Raw genomic sequence first — 23,921 nt, 5'->3', positions numbered from 1 at the left:
GGCCTAGTCGGGAAAGTCGCCAGTGGAAAACTCACATTGATGGTTGACTTTATCTCTTCTGCTACTGTGTTTCTTTCTTTTCCCATTTCCTGAATCTCCCTGTGTACTACCTGCAAAACTCTCAGTGCTCTGCACTATGCTTAGCCATTAGCTACTGGCATCTTTGTTAATAGATCACAATCCATTTGGGCGTAGGGATCTTCAGAGTCAGTAAACACAATTTCCCAATCAATGTTTTCAAACAACTCTCTACACAATAAAAGCAATATACACCAAGTCAAAAACCAACATCAAATTAAATAGAGAGAAACTGAAAGCATTTCCACTAATACTGGGGACAAGACAAAGCCATCCACTATCCCCCTATCTTTTCAATATAATACTTGAAGTTCTAGCTAGAGTAATAAAACTACTAAAGGAGATCAAGGGAATAACATTTGAAAGGAAGAAGTAAAAATATAGATATTTGCAGATAATATATAATATACAAAATAGACCCCAAAATTATACCAGAGAAATCTTACAGGTGATAAACAACATTCAGCAAAGTCGCTGGATACAAAATCAACACAAAACAATCAGTAGCCCTCCTCTATGTATGTGATAAATGGTCTTAGAAAGGGAGACAGTATCCTTTACAATGGCCTCAAATAATATAAAACATCTTGGTGTTACTCTAAATAAACAAGTGAAATACATATATGATAAAAACTTCAGGTATGTGAAGTAAGAAATTTAGGAAAATATAAGAAGTTAGAAAGAACTCCTGTGTTCAAGGATCAGTAGAAATAACATAATGACAATATCCATCTTACCAAAAGCAATTTATAGATTCAATCAATCCACACCAAAATTCCAACCCAATTGTTTACAGATAGAAAAACATTCCAAATTCCAAATGGAAAAAAAAACGAAAGATAAAACAATCCTGAATAATAAAGGAACATCATGAGAGATCACTATCCCTTACTTCAAGCTGTACTACAGAGCAATAGTAATAAGAACTGCATAATATTGGTATAAAAAAAGACAGGTTGATCAATGGAATCTAATTGAAGAACCAGAAATCAGTTGACACATCAAGAAACATTAGCATTTTGACAAAGAAGCCAAAACCATGCAATGGAAAATGGAATACTTCAACAAATGTTGTTCTGTTAGCTGAATGTTTACATGTAAAAGAATGCAAATTGATACCTATTTTTTATCACACTGTATAAAACTCAAGTCCAAATGAATGAACGACCTCAATATGAAACCAGTTATACTGAACCTAATAAAGAGCTCAAGAAGTTAGATATCAACAATACAAATATCCCAATTAAAAAGTAAGGTACAGAGATAAACAGAGCATTCTCAAAGGAGGAATCTCTAATGTTTGAGAAGCAATTAAAGAAATGTTCAATTTTATTAGTCATCCGGGAAATGAAAATCAAAACAACGTTGAGGTTCCACCTTACAAACAAATAAGAACAAAAACACTGAAAGGAAACCACATGCTAGTACTAGTGCGGTTGTGGAGCAAGAGAAACACTTCTCTACTGCTAGTGGGAGTGCAAACTTATACAACCAGTCTGGAAATTACTTTGGCAGTTTCTCAGAAGTTTGGTAATAGTTTTTCTTCTAGACCCAGCTATACCACTTGTAGGCTTATACACAAAAGATGCTGCACCATCCCACAAGAATTGCTACACAATGTTTTTAGTATATTTATGCATAATAGTCATAAACAACCTAGATGTACCCTTCCCTGAAGAATGGATAAAGAAAATGTGATTCATTTACCCAATGAAATACTACTCTGCTATTAAAAAGAAGGACATCATGAATATTACAGTCAAATGGATGAAACTAGAAAATATCATCCTAAGTGGGGTAACCCAGACCCAAAAGGACATGCATAACATGTAGTCACTTATAAGTAGATATTGTCCATAAAGTACATGGTAGCCATGATATAATCAAAAGACACAAACAAGCCAAATAACAAGGAAGGGCCAAGGTGGGATGGTTGAATCTTTCTCAGAAAAAGAAACACAAAAGATATCTGAGGTTGATGGAAAGAGATAAATGAATAGGAAAGGGGATGATGAGGGAAACAGGGTGGGAGGGGAGGAGAGATCATAAAGAGAAGAGGGAGAAATGGTGTGGGGAGGCAATCTCTAGGATATGCCAGAGTTCTGGGTTGGGAGGAGGCCCCAGGGACCTATGGGGATAACTCTAGGGAGTACTTACAGTGGAGTGTTAAGAAAAACAACCCACCCATAAAACCTCAACCTCAAATTTGTACTGTCTCCAATATACACAGGGACAAAATTAGAGCAATGTCTGAGGGAATGGCCAACTAATGACTTCTCCAAATTAAGACCAATCCCATTGCAAAGAACCAATCCTTGACACTCTTAATGATACTGTGTTATGCTTTCAGACAGGAAGCTAGCATAACTGTCCTCTGTGAGGTCTATGTAGCAGCCAATGAAAGAGTTGAAAAGACTCACACCCACATATTAGATGGAGCTCAGGAGTCTAATGAAGTAGTTGAGAGGACTGAGAGACCCGGAGAGGTCAGGGACTCCACGGGAAGACCAACAGAATCAATTAACCAGAACCCTTGGGTTCTCCCAAGACTGAATCTTGGGAGACTCCCAAAGACTGAATCTCTAACCAAAGAGCAAGCATGGAGTGTACCTTGATTCCCTGAACATATGTAGCAGATGATCAACTTGGTCTTCATGTGGGTCCCAAAACAACTAAAGCAGGGTCTGGTCTGTTCCTGAGCCTGTTGCCTGCCTGTATGTGGATCCTGCCATGCCCTTATATAAACCACCTTGTCAGGTCTCAGTAAGAGAGTATACACCAAGTCCTGCAGCAACTTGATGTCAGAGTCCAGGGGTGGGTAGTTTTAAAGGAGGTAGGGTGACATTCACAGGGGAGCTTCCCCTTCTGAAAACAGAAAGGGAATCTGAAATGAGGGAAGGGAGCGTGCACTAGGGGTATACAAGGAGGAGAAGAAGGACTAATAAATTAATAAATAATAAACTAATAAATAAAATTTCAAAAATCAATAAATAAACAAATAACAAAATAAAAACAAAGAAATAAAAAAAGAGAAACAAAAAAAAGAAAATGACCCCATAGATTCATAGGGAGTGGCACTATTATTAAAAATGTGGACTTGTTGGAGTATATGTGGCCTTTTAGAGGAAATACGTCATAGAGTGTGAGCTTTCAGGTGTTCAAGTCAGACCCAGTGTCACGCTCTTCTTCATACTGCCTGATAATCCAGATGTAGATTTCTCAGCTACTTCTCCAGACCATGTCTCCCTGCACGCCACCATGCTTCACCCAGTAACACTCATGGACTAAACCTCTGAACTGCAAGCCAGCTCCAATTTAAAATTTTTCTTTATCATCATCATAGTGTCTTATCACAGCAATAAATGCAAAGTAAGACAGGTGGGCACCAGTATTTACTAAGAAAGTACCAGAATGGTATAAAGGCAAAGCTATTTAGTATTATAAATTTTAATTGTTATGAGTTAAGCATATATACTCCCTCATCCTAGTCACCATCCCTTGCCATCTGTACTTTAAATAGAAAGGTACCACCCAACAGAACATTTCCTCTCTGATCACAGTTTCCACTTCTTCATAGCATTAGGTAAAGGTCAGTGCAGTAAATAATGAAATTCTAAGTAGAGTTTTCATCTTTGGTATGTTTATAATCTAAGTAATTAGTGTACATTTTCATCTTTGGAATCTTTATAATCTGAGCCCCTTCTTAGCTGTGAAGTTTCAACATCATGTAACTCTTGGCAATAGATAATTAGGTAGTTATTGGAAGACATTTAAGAGAGGGCATAGTTTGGAATTTTTCTGTAATATTCAATATAAGCTAAGCCTGTCCCAGGCAAATCAAGACATACTCAGTTGTGTCCTAGAAGTAGACTCCCCTGCAACAGAAGCTAACAAAAAAATAATTATTTCTTCCCTCCTCAATGGCTAGGGCACAGGAATGCCTAAAGCTTACCCAATAGATGTTCCTTTAAATTTTATATTAAGAAATATATCTTAAATCTAATGGTAGGATTTATGAATGTCTGATGGTTAAAGAACTATCAGAGACACCCTAGCCATGCTACTCTGTTGATGTGATTATCTCTGAGTGGGATAATTACTGAGATGTTTTTCAACTAAAATGGTCTTCAAATATTCTTCAAGTAATCCCTACACAACAAATCTCTGTCGTCCTGGAGTTTATTATAATTTTAATCAATAGGTTATAAAACAAATGATGCTGTACCTCTGATAGATCAAAACCTTGAGAAACCCTAGATTTTCATTTTGTACTTTGGGGAGCCCTAGTCTACAATCTAATAATTCTAGGAAAAGAGGGAATGGCTGTGGATAACACATGTGAGATGCCTAGTAGGCAAGCTGTCTGTGCCAGAGTGTTAAATATGTGAAGGCCTCTTCAAGCAGTCATTTCTTGTGAATGTGGCCCAGGTAACTCATGTGTAACTAACTCGGCAGCATCTGTAAAGCTTGAACACCCACAGACTAAGCCCTTGAGCTTTAAGGTGTTTGTATATTACATTATGGCAGTAAGTCAGAATTCTAATTAGCAGTTTACAAGCCCGTCTGGAGTTTTCTGTCATTTTCCTGTTGCAGTTCATTAGTCTTCATAAAAAAAAAATCCTCCTTGCCTTCCTGATTTATTGACAACTGCTTTAAATATAGTTATTTCTATTTTGTTTTCCAGAATAGGGAAAGGATCTCTGAAGATTTCTGTTTTAACCCATTTTTACATTTAAATTGCAGAATGTACTACATAGTAGGCATCCCTTTAATGAACAGTGACTAGAAAAGTGACAAAGCATTATTAAAAATGCAGCAGCAGCCTTAAGTGGATAAACATTTGCTTCAAAATGGGCTCACACACATAACAACCAAAAGAAGACCCTGTGCAAGTGTGTTCCATATTCAGTAATTAGAACTGGGTGAATATCTGGGCTCCTGCTTGAGTTCCCTACCCTCAAAGCCATGTTATACACAGCAGGGGTTACCATGCTGACAAAACTTTCCCTGTTGATATTCCCTACATAGGAAATTATTCTTTCCATACATTATTTCTTGAGAAAGGAAGCACTTTGGAAAAACCTGGGACTCTTGGACAGACAACAGCCCTGTCACACAGAGCATACAGAATAAATTCTTGAAGTTAAACTTGATTTCCAAAGAAATCAATTATCTTCAGAGAGTACCTGTGTGCATATGTCACCATTTTGAAGAGTAGCAGACAGTTCAGTAGTTTTGCTAGCAAAGCTCCTTAGGATCTGAGATGAAGCTGTTCTGAACTTGGGTTCTTAAAGTACTGTCTTTGCCCACATCCCTTAGAAAGAAACCTGTATACAAGTTTTTCCTTTCTGCTCAAGTGGTTGCCAATAAAAGAATAGGATGATTTCATCTTTGAGAGTATACTACAATTTAAATCTGAACTTTTTTCAAGTGTAGCGTTTTGTTTCACGTTCTACAAACATTTCTGATATGAAAAAAGCGTAGAGAAGGGATTGGTTTACAATTTGCTAACACATCTACTACTTGATTCCTTCTCATGACAATAGAAAACTACGATGCAAAGAATTATAAAAGTAAATTTTAAAACTGAACCTAGTAGTTACTTTGAATATAGTTTATTTTTAGTTGCCTTAGGAATGTCTCCTGCATGCTTTGATTTTCAACCAAGTACATAGCACTTTAGAAGGACCTGAAGAGCCCTTTCTGTAACGGATGCATAGTTCACAGCTTTGCACAGAACTGGGAGCTTAAAACAAACTGCTATGACATCTTTATAGATAATACTTTAAACCTTAATGGTAACATAAAATAATAGTGTTAGCAGGAGGTTAGACAAATGGGAAAGGTCCAGTTTTTAAAAAAATGACCAACATAACTTTTCCCCCTGCAGACTGTAATGCTCAGGTATGCAACCTTCTCTGGTCTTGTAGTCAGCTAATGGAAGTTTTATAGATATAAAACAAATAAAAAAAATCAACTTTTCTCCCAAGTTGTGGATATGCGCCCACTTTCTCTATTCAGTGGTCATTCTCCCATAGTCCCAAAATCATAAAAAACACAGGCTATAAAAGTGATTTTCTTCTAAAAATAAAAAGTGCTCATCCTTTAAACAGGTCTGTTTTTCTCTATCAGCTGTAGTACTTCACCCAACCAGGAATCATTAGCCACCAAATGGATACAAGAAATTCAAAAATATTATAATAATCAGCTAACAGGTCAGCTAGCCATAAAAGGCAAATGCCCAAGATATCAGGCTCCATTAGATAGCTTGTGGATTCATAGAGCCACTCTAAAAGTCCGAATACTAAAAGTTATCTTATACTCCCAGGCCACCTTATGACAAGAACCATGAGTTACTCTAGAAGTTAAAACATGGGGAAAGCAAGGCAAAGACAGGCCATAAATCCTCAAAAAGTATCTATACTATTCCAGAGGTGACCTCGTTCAGAATAACTGTTTCTAGCCCATCAGTTACCTGAGAATTTTCACTTATTTCTTAACAGCTGAACAATATCCCATTGTAAAAATGTTCCATACTTTCATTATCCATTAATCAATGAATGGATATCTAGAGCATTGTCATTACTCACAAGTATCAATAGAAATGGTGAATAGAAGCAGTTCTTTGTAATAAGTCATGTTAACTGTTACTTTTCCATTCTCCACTTCACAACTGAAATTCTTGAAAGTCTAAGCTATTCAAGGTTGTGCAGATAAGAGACTGAGATAGTGAATTTAAATTGGCACTCCTGTTGCTCTACACCTCAGCCTTTAGCTTCATGTAAGACCAACCACACATGTCTCCACACCCTATCCAGCCACTTATAGTCAGTAAGCTGAAGGAAGAGCAAATGAAAGAGGCTCACTTGGGTAATAATGCCCAGTATGATATGGACATATATAGAGTGCAACCAGGCAATTTAAATTTCCAGTACTATAGAAATGTGTATGAAGACACATGCTGGCTCTTACTATCTCCTCTGTGCTTGAAAGAGTCATCGTTGACATGTGACAATCTTTCATCAGCAAAGACCCAAGCTTCCTTCCTTTTCATCAGTCAGAACACTTCCATTGTTCTATGAAAATGCTAAATGTCTAACATTTGTACTCAGCCATCTTAGAGAAGAAGTCATGATTTTCGTGTAAGCATATACTATCTATGCAAATTGTTACAATAGCTTTCCAGTTGCTTAATGTGTGTCATTGATTATTTTTCTCTTACATGTCCGTCACTATTCATGTTATGCATCCATGTGTGTGGATATGTACACTGTGCAAATTTGCAGCTCAGAGGAAAACTTGCAAGGATCAGTTCCTTCCTTTTACTTTGTGAGTCCCAGAATCAAATTCAGGTCATCAGGGTTATTGCCAAGTGACTTTATTTACTGAGCCTCCTCACAGTCTAGCATTGCTAATGCAAGCAATATTGACTTTTGTCTTGACAAAGATATTATAATTTACTATGGAAGAGTAACTCTCACATTACTTTCATGAAAGTACCACTGTGCTTCAATGTATTCTGTCTCTGCTTTCCATGCTCCACACAAAGGTCCTAAGCTCTAATCAGTAAACGTGAACTCTGTAGGAACAGACAAGGAACAGATTGTGGAGCATATAATAAAACAATTAAAAAGCCTCTAGAGTCAGAAGTGAAATGTTTGGTTTGTGAATCTGTTGCCTTGGAGCTTTTGAATCAGGCTGAGAGATGACTTGTCCTCATTCTAGAGAGATAGAGTGCTTCTTGGCAGTAATGAGGGTTGTTGACGACGCTTTTTCAAGATACACTGTCAAGTGGCAGGCTGCTCTTTACAGGGACTTTCTGCCCTACTCATGAATATCAGAAAATGTTGCTGCCTTTAGTACATTCTCAGATGGAGGATTAGATCTCACTCACAACATTGCTTGTGAGCCACAGCCAAATTTCTAACAAGATGCAGAAGAGGACAGAGAAGGGTTAGGGTCAGCATTCCCACTCCATGTTTATAAATATATCTTGCTGCTGTATGAAACAAAAATTAGACATATGAAAGGATGAGGCAAATCACTGAGCCTTGTACCAGTAGAATTTAATAAAAATTCTAAAGCCTTCTTTGAGTCTTATTTTCCCAAAGAATAAATGACTAAAATGTAGCCCTTATTTTCTGATGGTAGAGTGTTCATGAGAAGTGCATCTATTTCTATTTACATAAGAGTGTAAATTACACACAGTATATTTCACACATGTCAAATTTGCTTTGATGAAACATTACTTACATATGTTGATCTGCTGATCTATATAGACTCATTCTCATTTCTCTATAATCCTAGTCATCTAGACTGTATTCTAAGACTGGCTTATCAAAGTGGAGCAAAACTACCATATCCTGAAGAAAACAATTAAAATATCTCAAATAATCTTGAAGCCACTGCTTATGTCACATTTGCTATAGGGCATCTCAGTCTAAAATAAATCATGTAGTCAAACCAGTAAAGTAACTGCAAAATCATAGAACAAGGACTAAAAGTGTTAGTCTAGGGTCCTCTGTCCACCAAAGAGGTACAAATTCCTTTTTTGTTGTTTATTTATTTTGTTTTATTTTTTATTGTTTTTCAGGTCATTTTGCACTCTTTTAAAAACTTGGATATTTTACGTATTTACATTTTAATTGTTATCCCCTTTCCCAGTTCCCCCCTCCCATCCCTCTTCCCATGCTTCTGTGAGGATGTGCGCCCTTCCACCCACCCACTCATACCTCACCACCTTGGCATTCCCCTACACTGGGGAATCAAGCCTTCACAAGACCAAGGTCTTCTCCTCCTATTGATGTCAGATGGTGTCATCCTCTCCTACATATATGGCCAGAGTCATGGGTCTCTCCATGTGTACTCTTTGGTTGGTGGTTTATTCCCTGGGAGCTCTGGGGGGATGGGGGGTGGGTCTGGTTGGTTTGAAATTGTTCTTCCTATGGAGTTGCAAACACCTTCAACCCCTTCAGTTCTTTCTCTATCTTCTACATTGGGGTCCCTGTGCTCAGTCTGACAGCTGCAAGCATCTTCAACTGTGTTGGTAAGGCTCAGGCAGAGCCTCTCGGGAGACATCCATATCAGGCTCCTGTCAGCAAGCACTTCTTGGTATCAACAATAGTGGCTAGGTTTGGTGGCTGCATATGGGATGGAGTCCCAGGTGGGGCAGTCTCTGGATGGCCTTTCCTTTAGTCTCTGCTCCTTTCTTTGTCTCTGTATCTCCTTTAGACAGAAACAATTGTGGGTTAAAATTTTCAGAAGGGTGGGTGGTCTCATCTCCCAACTAGGGGCCTAAGTATAAATTCTAAAGGAAATATATAAGTATGATTTAGATTATGGTGCCCTGTAACTCTTCTAGTTAAGAATAATTTTTCATAGGACCAACAAATAAGCTACACAAATATTTAGGTTTATTTAAACTTATCTAAAAGATGAACCTTTATTAGACTTTTCTAAGTAGAGTATATCATAAAGTGTACAAAGACAAGAATATCATGATTAATAAGAAATTTAGTCTTCCAGGGATCTGAATCACTAAGGGTTAAAAATAGAAATATCTCAAGATTACATCATTCAAAATCACTAATCAAGTCTGGAAACTGAAGTTAGAAGGTAGCATGGCAAGGTTGTATGGTTAGACTAAAGAATCTTGGAAGAGTAGGGGGAAAAGAAATCACAATCAGAATATAGTGTATGAAAACATCTATTCAAATATGGTGAAATGATTTCTCTTCATATTAAAATAACACTTAAGTTTGAAAATAGGAAGCTATTATGGTATTCATAAGTGGACTGGTTTTGCTATTGGTATAATCGCCAATTTCAATGGAGGTGCAAATAAGACAAAGCTAGACATGTTCTCTGATCCTCTTACAGGGTACTGTAAGCTGAATAGAAGACAAGGATAAAGATTAGGAGTCAATGAAGTTACAAACTCTCACTAAGTCAAGAAGAATATAAATACTTCACAGATTTGGGTTTTTTTTAAGCCAAAGGATTAAATATCCATAGGAAATGGGGAAAAAACTAAATTGAAATTGTTTAGAATGAAATCGTGTGGTGGTATGAATGACAACGTCTCCTATAGGCTCATGTATTTTTTCCCTAGTTGGTGGTGTTTTGTGAAGTTTAAAAAGTACAAACATGGAGGAAATAGGTTGCAGAAGGCATCATTTAAAAGTTTACAAACCTGTGCTACTTTCACTTGTTCTCTCTGCTTTATGTGAGCCTGTGTTTCAAGATAGAAGCAACAGTACCCTGTTCCAGCCACCATGCCTGTTGCTTGCTGTCATACTACGCTTGCCGTCTTGGCATCTTATCCCTCTAAAACCATAACTCTTCTTTCAAAAAATAACAAATAAAAATGAACAACTAAAGAGAGAAAATATATAGCTTGCTAAAATGATAAAAGTGGCAAAATTAACATCCTCCTCAGGACATTTAGAGCCAAAGTCCATAACTCTTATTGATTTAAATTTATAACCTATGGCACTCATGTATCAACTTTCATATTTTATTTTCCTCCTTTAAAATAACAGAAATAGAAAGGAGAAAATAAGCAACCGCACTTTTTCACAAAGCTCATTCTTAACACACTGTGTTGCCTGTTTCCTTCCCTTGTTCCCAAGTAGGAAAGTAGATGAAACCAGTCTCCTTTCTGTGTCTTCAGCTTACAGCTGAGCAACAGATAGTAAGGCTTTAAAGAAAGAGCTGTACTTTTGGTTTATATATGAAAAGGACATGCACCTCTCATTTAATTAGCTATAGTCTGACATTATTGTTCAAGCTAAGTCATGAACTAACTTATATCACAAGTCTATAGCTCCAAAAGAGCCATGCTGATAACCAATAGAAAGTGCTTGCATGGCAGTACTGAACCAGGACACTTTCTTAAGCTGTGGGTTTATAAGATGTGTTCTTGGTTAACCTTCCCTTTTACCCTCTGCTTTAGACAAACGATCAAGGCCAAAATCTTAAACATCATTTCAAAACATCACCAAGTCCACACCTGTAACTGACCTTTTGTGAGTTCCCAAGCCAGATAAGGGATAGTTGGCTTGTGCCTACTCAACCTTATAGAGACAAAGGTCATTTCATCATAAAGGCAATTAAGTTTCTGTTTCCGTGCCAGAAAACTGGCTTCTCAGAAATATTATGACTGGCAGTTTGCTGATCTGATAGGTTTAGAAAGTTCTTCCTCCTCTTCTTTCTCCTACAAGCTTTGGTATTTTAATTAGTGTGTCAGTAATATCTTCCTGTCTTCAATCAGGTCTACATATGCAAATTGATATATTTTCTGCCTAGTCCTTTTTCTTCCAATCATGCCTGACTCAAGTTCTAAAAACTAGCCTGTCATTTCAGTAAATGTGTTGTCTTCTGACACAGTCTCCCTGGTTATTTATACCCACCATACTCACCATTGCTTGAGACTCTGATCTCCAGTTCCTCTGTTCTCTGAGACTGCAAGTGCACTGTGGCAGATTAGAAGGGAGCCCATGCCCCTTCTAATAGCAGGTAATGTTCTACTGTGGAAATCTTGAATAGCAGGTAATGTCCTACTGTGGAAATCTTGAAAGGCATTGCTTTTAAACAAATGATTTTTTCCTCAGGAGCTCAACTTCCTTCAATTTTATGGAAAACCACAATTTGAAGAGATAAGAAACACCGGAAAAAAGTCCCACACCCGCGGGTCCCGGCCCGCAGCAGCTCTCTGCTCCCAGACCCGGTGAGAGAGAGACCCAACCGCCTGGTCAGGTGGGCACTCCTGAGGCTGCAGAGCAGAAGAGACCACAAACTCTGCTCACCCCTGCCCACATCCCTGGCCCAAGAGGAAACTGTATAAGGCCTCTGGGCTCCCGTGGGGGAGGGCCCAGGAGAGGCAGGACCCCTGCCTGAGACACCGCTGGAACCTGAAAGAAACAGACCTGATAAACAGTTCTCTGCACCCAAATCCCGTGGGAGGGAGAGCTAAACCTTCAGAGAGGCAGACAAGCCTGGGAAACCAGAAGAGACTGCTCCCTGCACACACATCTCGGACGCCAGAGGAAAAAGCCAAAGACCATCTGGAACCCTGGTGCACTGAAGCTCCCGGAAGGGGCGGCACAGGTCTTCCTGGTTGCTGCCGCTGCAGAGAGCCCCTGGGCAGCACCCCACGAGCGAACATGAGCGTCAGGACCACAGGTAAGACCAAATTTTCTGCTGCAAGAAAGCTGCCTGGTGAACTCAAGACACAGGCCCACAGGAACAGCTGAAGACCTGTAGAGAGGAAAAACTACACGCCCGAAAGCAGAACACTGTCCCCATAACTGACTGAAAGAGAGGAAAACAGGTCTACAGCACTCCTGACACACAGGCTTATAGGACAGTCTAGCCACTGTCAGAAATAGCAGAACAAAGTAACACTAGAGATAATCTGATGGCGAGAGGCAAGCGCAGGAACCAAAGCAACAGAAACCAAGACTACATGGCACCATCGGAGCCCAATAATCCCATCAAAACAAACATGGAATATCCAAACACACCAGAAAAGCAAGATCTAGTTTCAAAATCATATTTGATCATGATGCTGGAGGACTTCAAGAAAGACATGAAGAACTCCCTTAGAGAACAAGTAGAAGCCTACAGAGAGGAATCGCAAAAATGCCTGAAAGAATCGCAAAAATCCCTGAAAGAATTCCAGGAAAACATAAATAAACAAGTAGAAGCCCATAGAGAGGAGACACAAAAATCCCTGAAAGAATTCCAGGAAAACATAAATAAACAAGTAGAAGCCCATAGAGAGGAGACACAAAAATCCCTGAAAGAATTCCAGGAAAACACAATCAAACAGTTGAAGGAATTAAAAATGGAAATAGAAGCAATCAAGAAAGAACACATGGAAACAACCCTGGATATAGAAAACCAAAAGAAGAGACAAGGAGCTGTAGATACAAGCTTCACCAACAGAATACAAGAGATGGAAGAGAGAATCTCAGGAGCAGAAGATTCCATAGAAATCATTGACTCAACTGTCAAAGATAATGTAAAGCGGAAAAAGCTACTGGTCCAAAACATACAGGAAATCCAGGACTCAATGAGAAGATCAAACCTAAGGATAATAGGTATAGAAGAGAGTGAAGACTCCCAGCTCAAAGGACCAGTAAATATCTTCAACAAAATCATAGAAGAAAACTTCCCTAACCTAAAAAAAGAGATACCCATAGACATACAAGAAGCCTACAGAACTCCAAATAGATTGGACCAGAAAAGAAACACCTCCCGTCACATAATTATCAAAACACCAAACGCACAAAATAAAGAAAGAATATTAAAAGCAGTAAGGGAAAAAGGTCAAGTAATATATAAAGGGAGACCTATCAGAATCACACCAGACTTCTCGCCAGAAACTATGAAGGCCAGAAGATCCTGGACTGATGTTATACAGACCCTAAGAGAACACAAATGCCAGCCCAGGTTACTGTATCCAGCAAAACTATCAATTAACATTGATGGAGAAACCAAGATATTTCATGACAAAACCAAATTTACACAATATCTTTCTACAAATCCAGCACTACAAAGGATAATAAATGGTAAAGCCCAACATAAGGAGGCAAGCTATACCCTAGAAGAAGCAAGACACTAATCGTCTTGGCAACAAAACAAAGAGAATGAAAGCACACAAACATAACCTCACATCCAAATATGAATATAAAGGCAAGCAATAATCACTATTCCTTAATATCTCTCAATATGAATGGCCTCAACTCCCCAATAAAAAGACATAGATTAACAAACTGGATACGCAACGAGGATCCTGCATTCTGCTGCCTACAGGAAACACACCTCAGAGACAAAGACAGACACTACCTCAGAGTGAAAGGCTGGAAAACAACTTTCCAAGCAAATGGTCAGAAGAAGCAAGCTGGAGTAGCCATTCTAATATCAAATAAAATCAATTTCCAACTAAAAGTCATCAAAAAAGATAAGGAAGGACACTTCATATTCATCAAAGGAAAAATCCACCAAGATGAACTCTCAATCCTAAATATCTATGCCCCAAATACAAGGGCACCTACATACGTAAAAGAAACCTTACTAAAGCTCAAAACACACATTGCACCTCACACAATAATAGTGGGAGATTTCAACACACCACTCTCATCAATGGACAGATCATGGAAACAGAAATTAAACAGTGATGTCGACAGACTAAGTGAAGTCATGAGCCAAATGGACTTAACGGATATTTATAGAACATTCTATCCTAAAGCAAAAGGATATACCTTCTTCTCAGCTCCTCATGGTACTTTCTCCAAAATTGACCATATAATTGGTCAAAAAACGGGCCTCAACAGGTACAGAAAGATAGAAATAATCCCATGCATGCTATCGGACCACCACGGCCTAAAACTGGTCTTCAATAACAATAAGGGAAGAAAGCCCACATATATGTGGAAATTGAACAATGCTCTACTCAATGATAACCTGGTCAAGGAAGAAATAAAGAAAGAAATTAAAAACTTTTTAGAATTTAATGAAAATGAAGATACAACATACCCAAACTTATGGGACACAATGAAAGCTGTGCTAAGAGGAAAACTCATAGCGCTGAGTGCCTGCAGAAAGAAACAGGGAAGAGCATATGTCAGCAGCTTGACAGCACACCTAAAAGCTCTAGAACAAAAAGAAGCAAATACACCCAGGAGGAGTAGAAGGCAGGAAATAATCAAACTCAGAGCTGAAATCAACCATGTAAAAACAAAAAGGACCATAGAAAGAATCAACAGAACCACAAGTTGGTTCTTTGAGAAAATCAACAAGATGGATAAACCCTTAGCCAGACTAACGAGAGGACACAGAGAGTGCGTCCAAATTAACAAAATCAGAAATGAAAAGGGAGACATAACTACAGATTCAGAGGAAATTCAAAAAATCATCAGATCTTACTATAAAAACCTATATTCAACAAAACTTGAAAATCTTCAGGAAATGGACAATTTCCTAGACAGATACCAGGTATCGAAGTTAAATCAGGAACAGATAAACCAGTTAAACAACCCCATAACTCCTAAGGAAATAGAAGCAGTCATTAAAGGTCTCCCAACCAAAAAGAGCCCATGTCCAGACGGGTTTAGTGCAGAATTCTATCAGACCTTCATAGAAGACCTCATACCAATATTATCCAAACTATTCCACAAAATTGAAACAGATGGAGCACTACCGAATTCCTTCTACGAAGCCACAATTACTCTTATACCTAAACCACACAAAGACACAACAAAGAAAGAGAACTTCAGACCAATTTCCCTTATGAATATCGACGCAAAAATACTCAATAAAATTCTGGCAAACCGAATCCAAGAGCACATCAAAACAATCATCCACCATGATCAAGTAGGCTTCATCCCAGGCATGCAGGGATGGTTTAATATATGGAAAACCATCAACGTGATCCATTATATAAACAAACTGAAAGAACAAAACCACATGATCATTTCATTAGATGCTGAGAAAGCATTTGACAAAATTCAACACCCCTTCATGATAAAAGTCCTGGAAAGAATAGGAATTCAAGGCCCATACCTAAACATAGTAAAAGCCATATACAGCAAACCAGTTGCTAACATTAAACTAAATGGAGAGAAACTTGAAGCAATCCCACTAAAATCAGGGACTAGACAAGGCTGCCCACTCTCTCCCTACTTATTCAATATAGTTCTTGAAGTTCTAGCCAGAGCAATCAGACAACAAAAAGAGATCAAAGGGATACAGATCGGAAAAGAAGAGGTCAAAATATCACTATTTGCAGATGACATGATAGTATATTTAAGTGATCCCAAAAGTTCCACCAGAGAACTATTAAAGCTGATAAACAACTTCAGCAAAGTGGCTGGGTATAAAATTAACTCAAATAAATCAGTTGCCTTCCTCTATACAAAAGAGAAACAAGCCGAGAAAGAAATTAGGGAAACGACACCCTTCATAATAGACCCAAATAGTATAAAGTACCTCGGTGTGACTTTAACCAAGCAAGTAAAAGATCTGTACAATAAGAACTTCAAGACACTGAGGAAAGAAATTGAAGATGACCTCAGAAGATGGAAAGATCTCCCATGCTCATGGATTGGCAGGATTAATATAGTAAAAATGGCCATTTTACCAAAAGCAATCTACAGATTCAATGCAATCCCCATCAAAATACCAATCCAATTCTTCAAAGAGTTAGACAGAACAATTTGCAAATTCATCTGGAATAACAAAAAACCCAGGATAGCTAAAGCTATCCTCAACAATAAAAGGACTTCAGGGGGAATCACTATCCCTGAACTCAAGCAGTATTACAGAGCAATAGTGATAAAAACTGCATGGTATTGGTACAGAGACAGACAGATAGACCAATGGAATAGAATTGAAGACCCAGAAATGAACCCACACACCTATGGTCACTTGATTTTTGACAAAGGAGCCAAAACCATCCAATGGAAAAAATATAGCATTTTCAGCAAATGGTGCTGGTTCAACTGGAGGTCAACATGTAGAAGAATGCAGATCGATCCATCCTTATCACCCTGTACAAAGCTTAAGTCCAAGTGGATCAAGGACCTCCACATCAAACCAGACACACTCAAACTAATAGAAGAAAATCTAGGGAAGCATCTGGAACACATAGGCACTGGAAAAAATTTCCTGAACAAAACACCAATGGCTTATGCTCTAAGATCAAGAATCGACAAATGGGATCTCATAAAACTGCAAAGCTTCTGTAAGGCAAAGGACACTGTGGTTAGGACAAAACGGCAACCAACAGATTGGGAAAAGATCTTTACCAATCCTACAACAGATAGAGGCCTTATATCCAAAATATACAAAGAACTCAAGAAGTTAGACCGCAGGGAAACAAATAACCCTATTAAAAAATGGGGTTCAGAGCTAAACAAAGAATTCACAGCTGAGGAATGCCGAATGGCTGAGAAACACCTAAAGAAATGTTCAACATCTTTAGTCATAAGGGAAATGCAAATCAAAACAACCCTGAGATTTCACCTCACACCAGTGAGAATGGCTAAGATCAAAAACTCAGGTGACAGCAGATGCTGGCGAGGATGTGGAGAAAGAGGAACACTCCTCCATTGTTGGTGGGATTGCAGACTGGTAAAACCTTTCTGGAAATCATTCTGGAGGTTCCTCAGAAAATTGGACATTGAACTGCCTGAGGATCCAGCTATACCTCTCTTGGGCATATACCCAAAAGATGCCTCAACTTATAAAAGAGACACGTGCTCCACTATGTTCATCGCAGCCTTATTTATAATAGCCAGAAGCTGGAAAGAACCCAGATGCCCTTCAACAGAGGTATGGATACAGAAAATGTGGTACATCTACACAATGGAATATTACTCAGCTATCAAAAACAACGAGTTTATGAAATTCGTAGGCAAATGGTTGGAAGTGGAAAATATCATCCTGAGTGAGCTAACCCAATCACAGAAAGACATACATGGTATGCACTCATTGATAAGTGGCTATTAGCCCAAATGCTTGAATTACCCTAGATGCCTAGAACAAATGAAACTCAAGACAGATGATCAAAATGTGAATGCTTCACTCCTTCTTTAAATGAGGAAAAAGAATACCCTTGGCAGGGAAGGGAGAGGCAAAGATCAAAACAGAGACTGAAGGAACACCCATTCAGAGCCTGCCCCACATGTGGCCCATACATATACAGCCACCCAATTAGACAAGATGGATGAAGCAAGAAGTGCAGACCGACAGGAGCCGGATGTAGATCGCTCCTGAGAGACACAGCCAGAATACAGCAAATACAGAGGCGAATGCCAGCAGCAAACCACTGAACTGAGAATAGGACCCCTGTTGAAGGAATCAGAGAAAGAACTGGAAGAGCTTGAAGGGGCTCGAGACCCCAAAAGTACAACAATGCCAAGCAACCAGAGCTTCCAGGGACTAAGCCACTACCTAAAGACTATACATGGACTGACCCTGGACTCTGACCCCATAGGTAGCAATGAATATCCTAGTAAGAGCACCAGTGGAAGGGGAAGCCCTGGGTCCTGCTAAGACGGAACCCCCAGTGAACTAGTCTATGGGGGGAGGGCGGCAATGGGGGGAGGGTTGGGAGGGGAACACCCATAAGGAAGGGGAGGGGTGGAGGGGGATATTTGCCTGGAAACCGGGAAAGGGAATAACACTCGAAATGTATATAAGAAATACTCAAGTTAAAAAAAAAAAAAGAAACACCGGAAAAATAGATAGACGATAGATAACAGATAGATAGATGATAGGTAGATAATAAAAATAGATATTTAATGGAAAGTTTCACTCCAGTATGAAGATTTTACTTTAACTTGATGATTTTCTATCCCCTGTGGTTAGAGTAATCATCAAATATAACCTTGCCTTGAGCATCTCTCTATCAGATTTTAGGATATGATTTCCAAGCCAACTAGAACACCACTGTGGGTGTTACCAAAAGCAGAGGCCCAGGAGGGAAAATGTCCAGCCCCCAAAAGAGAAAGATCAAAGAAAATAGATCAAGCCATAGCAGATCGAAGCACCTTTGCTTCATGTGATGGCCAACCAGGTATACAACCTGGGTAAGCTACTTTAACCTTCTATATTGTTTATAAGGTAATATGGGAATGGTAAGAGAGTCAGCATTAATAGGGTTTTGCAGTCATTGAATCAGTTTGTCTCTATAAAATTTCTACTTCAATGTCTGTACACAAAGATCATTTCGTAAATGCTACCTATGTAGACGTAAACCTCTGTGCACACAAAAATACAATCAACAGGACAAACTGGCAATTGTACCCAAGTTCTACTTGGCAAACCAATTAGTTTATTTGAATTATTACTGATTATGGCTTAGGGATTACTTACAGGAGAGTGGGTAACCCAAAAAGAGCTACACCCATGAAAAATCACCCCGGCACAGGTAAAATTTTCTTATAGCTACATGAATGGACACCTCATTCGATCTTCAATTCTCGCAATATAGCCCCTCCAGAGACAGCATTCAGTTGGAGCATACTGACATACATCTCGTGGGGAGGTATAGAAGAATTGGCTGAAATGTATGGTGACCTTCCCAACACATTTTATTGAGGAACTTCAACAGGCTACATCTAAACTTCTCTTAACTGTAATCAGAGCCACTCTGATAAAGATGGTAATATACTTGGAGGAGAGCATTTCACACTATCATTTTATAAACATTGAAGGTTGTGCCTGTCATTGCTCAAAGAGATTAGTGCTGAATATTGCCAAGAATTACCTTAGTGCGTCAGAAGTAATATCTTATGTAATCATTAGCATTTAGCAAAGTAAAATTGGAACTTATATCTTATTTCAGCTTTGCCACTTCAACCTAAGTACAGACTATTGGGGACCACACTGTAACCTCTTTATTTTTCTTTTCTCAGCCCACAGAACCCTATAAGCAGTAAGTCTAAAATTCAGGAATTAAAAGAAGATGATATATACAATGAAGCACTATACAGAAAAGTTTACAGTTAGATTATTAGTCATATATTTTCAGACTGAGCATTGGATATTTGACCACTTTAGAATGATTTAGGATGAGAATAAATGAGTTTCATGATCCACTGGGACCTAAAGCTGATGTTGAGTATAGTAAACTATGCACATTAGTGAGAAAAAAAATTAAGTTCTGGTCACTATTTTTTTTTCCTGGAAACAACAACAACAGCAAAAGGTGAATCGGTAGTTCAGTCTTAGAGTGTATAGTCAACATGTTAAGGTCCCTAGCATAATCTCCAGAATTTCAAAGAAAATATAAGAGCAAAAATAAGTAGAAGCAGTATACTGAGGTGCCCATAGCCCCAGCATTTAAGAGGTTGACATAGGAGAGTCCCATAAGTCCAGGGGTTTGTTTATGACTTTGGTGAAATAGTAGCATAAAGAAGAAAAGGAGATAAAGAAGGAATGTGAGAATCATAGCCCTGGGCAGTTTAAAGATACTCTTTCTAAAACTGTTGGAAAAGACTTCCATGTAAAATAAGTTTTAGAGAGAAAAACAGAATTATAAAAGAAAATACATCAATATATAACAATCAAATATTATAAAATTCTTTTTAAAAATGTGTTTGCTTTTCTTAGTAGGGCAAGGAGAGAGAGAAATCCAGAAAGTGATTCATGAAGCAGCCCCAAGAATAGGGATGTCTGATGAATCTAGTGAGATGAGGAAAAGGGGATAATTAGGAGGCTAGGGCCAGGAACGGTGGCAGGCAATGTATGGCATAATGGTAAGGAGCCTCCAATACACTATGAGCTAGCTTTTCATGAAATATACTATCAATGTAAAATATAAGCGTCAAAGATAATTTGTTTTTATCACATCTTATTTATTTTTATTGCATTACTCTAAGTGAGGGTGCAATGAAACCACCTAACCAGACCATTCCATATGTAGAAAAAAAAGATTTATTGAGTATCAAATTGTCAAGGCTATCTCTCAGGAGGTGAGATAAGAGCAAAATGAAAGGAAAGCAAACCTATTTTATATCAGGAGAATTGGGGACTCACTGATTTTATGTCAATAGAGTGAGGGTCATTGAGCAGATACAGGCTATTTGGACTGACAGGGAACTAAATGTCTTATCCTGAGATAGTTGACCTTTGACTTTGGATTAAGGGAGGTTCCTGTAAACAAAAACCAGCCTTTGGGTGTTTTAATCCAATAACAATCCTGGTTTACTCAGCCAAAGTCTTTCTGTTTAGGACATTTTCCTTGTCAGCACCACTGCCACTTTTGGGAGTAAATGGGGAGCACTTTGAACCTAACCATTATCATTAGCAAATATCTCATGGCATAGAATATACAATTAGAAAATATTTGTTAATTAAAATATATATCTTCATAACTTTCACTCTTTGTTAACGTGTTCTATCTAATTTTGTCTTCATTTAGTTCATTATATCTGATACAGAGGCTGTATCAAGGACACAGAAGATGAAATTCCAGTTCTGCCCTTTCTAATTTCTTTGTATACCACTTCCTCAATTTTGTAAGAGTTATTTTGACTAAAATCAGATGGCATTATCTATAATCAGTTAACCTCGCTCATAAATGCATTGCCATCTACTACTCAGTGTTATATATTCTTTCTCTTTTCTTGGCTACTTCATTTTCACATGTGGCATACAGGCAAAGAATAAGGGGTCCTCACTTGCTATACTGAGTGATGATACTTGTTGATTTTTTAATAAATGTGTGTGTTTGTGTATCCTAACTTTCATCCATCAAGTCTTTTTGAGCATTCTCTTTGGGAATACTCATGGTGGATGGTTAAGGCTGCACAAAAGACTAGAAACCAAGGTGTCACAAGGTTATAGATAACAATTACAAAGTAAACCACGTATACTTGGCAAAGGTTGAAGTGAGAAAAGTTAAACTCAGGATGGATAAAGGCAGAAAAAGTGAAAAGACAGTGAATTCTAGAAACATTGAGGAATGGAAGTTGGTGGTCCCTATAATTGGAGTAGGAAGAAAAAGAGGTGAGTGACTCTAAATTTGATCCTTAGATTATGGAATTACCCATACGGCGATTTAAACCCTCAGTTGGAATCAAATGAATAAAGAAACTCTCAGTCAGTGTTTTAATGGCCACAAACACATAACCAGCCTTGAAGATGAATTACACATATCTTGTGTTCTTGGATGATCTGTCAGAACTCAAGTGTCTTTGGCGTTTAAACTGCTGTTGTATCAATAATTGTACTCAGTATTAGAAGTGACGCCATAAACATAAGAGCAAATGCAAAGACTTCCAAAAAGGAGTTGGCAGGAGATGGTGGGGACAATTTACTCGTTCCTTTTGTTTGTGTGTTTATTTATTTCTTCCCTCCTTTCTTTTTTCTTCCTACAACCAACATAGTTCGTACTTATCTCTGACAGTATTATTATCTTTGAAATACTGATATTAAACACTGATTGTAAACACTGTTTGGCTCTCTGATAATGAGATGGCAGTGAAGAAAAAGTGTGTTTCTCTAGTTGTTATTGTGTTAAATCATATCACAAATAATATTGTTTGGCCTCGTATTTTCAATGGATAATATAATTATATTAATTGATAGATGGAAATATGTAGCCGCTACCGTCTTGAGTGTGGTGACACTACAGAGAAAATTTCTGTGCCCAGACAGGAGCCCCTTCAGTGCAATGTGAATAAAATGGACATAATAAAGAAACCAAAATTAACCTCTATGTGGCCATTAAAAGGTAAAGGTTTATTCCAAACTGCCAAGATGCTCTTTTAGGAAAGAAAGGAAAAGTGAAAATAGACAGAAATAGCATGGGAAAACTGCCCAGAGATATAAAAGAATGGGAGGAAGGGGGCCTGTGCACTATAGTGGAGGCTTGTGAGTAGACTAGCACTGACCTTGCCAAGCTAGAGACAACACATTCATATGTTAATGTAAGATCTACTTGTTCCATTTGCCAGAGATAGGGAGTATAAAGCAGCAGTTGTTTAGCAAGTTGGAGCTTGCTTCAAGCCCCTGAGGAAATGCTGGCTTTCTCTAAATGGGAAAATGATCATCTCGGAGGACCTGACAAAATAAATTAGAACTCTCCCATTATTTGCAGCCATGTAACTGTGGTTTTCAGTCTAAGTACTGGGAAGCAGTTTTTTATTCTCTTTATTGTCATATAAAGATAGTTTAAACATGATTATATCAGTATAAATGTATCTATTAGGTATAGAGGTAAATAGCTCAATTATATATCTCCTATTGACCTGTAACCTCTGACTCCTGTTTTCTATGTTCAACATGGAACTCTGTACACCAGAGTTCTTTCTTCCATTTTGCATACATGTTGGCCTAAGTACAGACTTGTGATGAAATAGATCAAACAGCCTATTTGGCCTCAGGTACAGTAGGAAAGCAGGTTGCAACATTTTGTTATTACTACCATCCTAGTTACTAAAAGGAGGCAACATAAAGGTGAGTCCATCAGGAATACCATACCAAAGATGTGAGCTATGTCAATTTTTTCCAGATTTACTGATCTCTTGTGTTTCTATTGCTATGATAAAAATACTCATGAAAGGTAGATGGAAAGAAGAGTTTCTTTCAGTTTACAATTTAACCTTGTTATCAAGAGAATTTGGGGCATGAATTAAAGGCATGAATCTGGGGGCAGGGCTTGAAGCAGAAGACAGGGAAGAATGCTTCTTACTAGCTTATTTGTCATAATTGGCTCAGTGTGATTTCTTGTTCAACTAAGCACTCACTATCCAGCCAAGATGGGAACTCCTCCCTATAGGATGGGACTACCTGAGTGGAAAAATAAATAAATAAATAAAAAGGGATATGATTACTCCTAGGGATGATGGAAAAGAAGATTTTTGTAGATATAAGTAAATCATTGCCAGAGGCAGGGATATCTGGATTAGTCCAGAGTGACTATGACCCTAAGCTGGGTCACATGTGGAGAGGGAGTGAAGTAGGACCAGCAGATCAGGAGAATAAAATGTAAACTAAAGAGCATGTAACCAAAATGGATGAATTATATAGGAAAAGGCAACTGGGGAAAGTGCACTCTAGCCATTGAACAGAAGTTTATAGTAGGGGGCACAGTATGTCAGTCATAAACAGTAGTAACTGAGGGATGCTGGGAGAACCTGATGGACAGGCCTTCTTTGATATGTTAAGGAGGTACCTCCACTCTTTGTCCTAGGTTGAGACCTACCTACATCAATCATTGACCAGAAAATAAAAAAATGGTACAGAGGCTTGACAAGACAATAAGGTAGGAGTGCTTTTTCAGCTGACATTCTCTCTTCCCAAATGACCCAAATTTATATTATGTTGAA

The sequence above is a fragment of the Rattus norvegicus genome, chromosome 5 (assembly GCF_036323735.1).
Source record: "Rattus norvegicus strain BN/NHsdMcwi chromosome 5, GRCr8, whole genome shotgun sequence".
Taxonomy (NCBI): Eukaryota; Metazoa; Chordata; class Mammalia; order Rodentia; family Muridae; genus Rattus; species Rattus norvegicus.
This window is presented reverse-complemented; position numbering follows the sequence as displayed.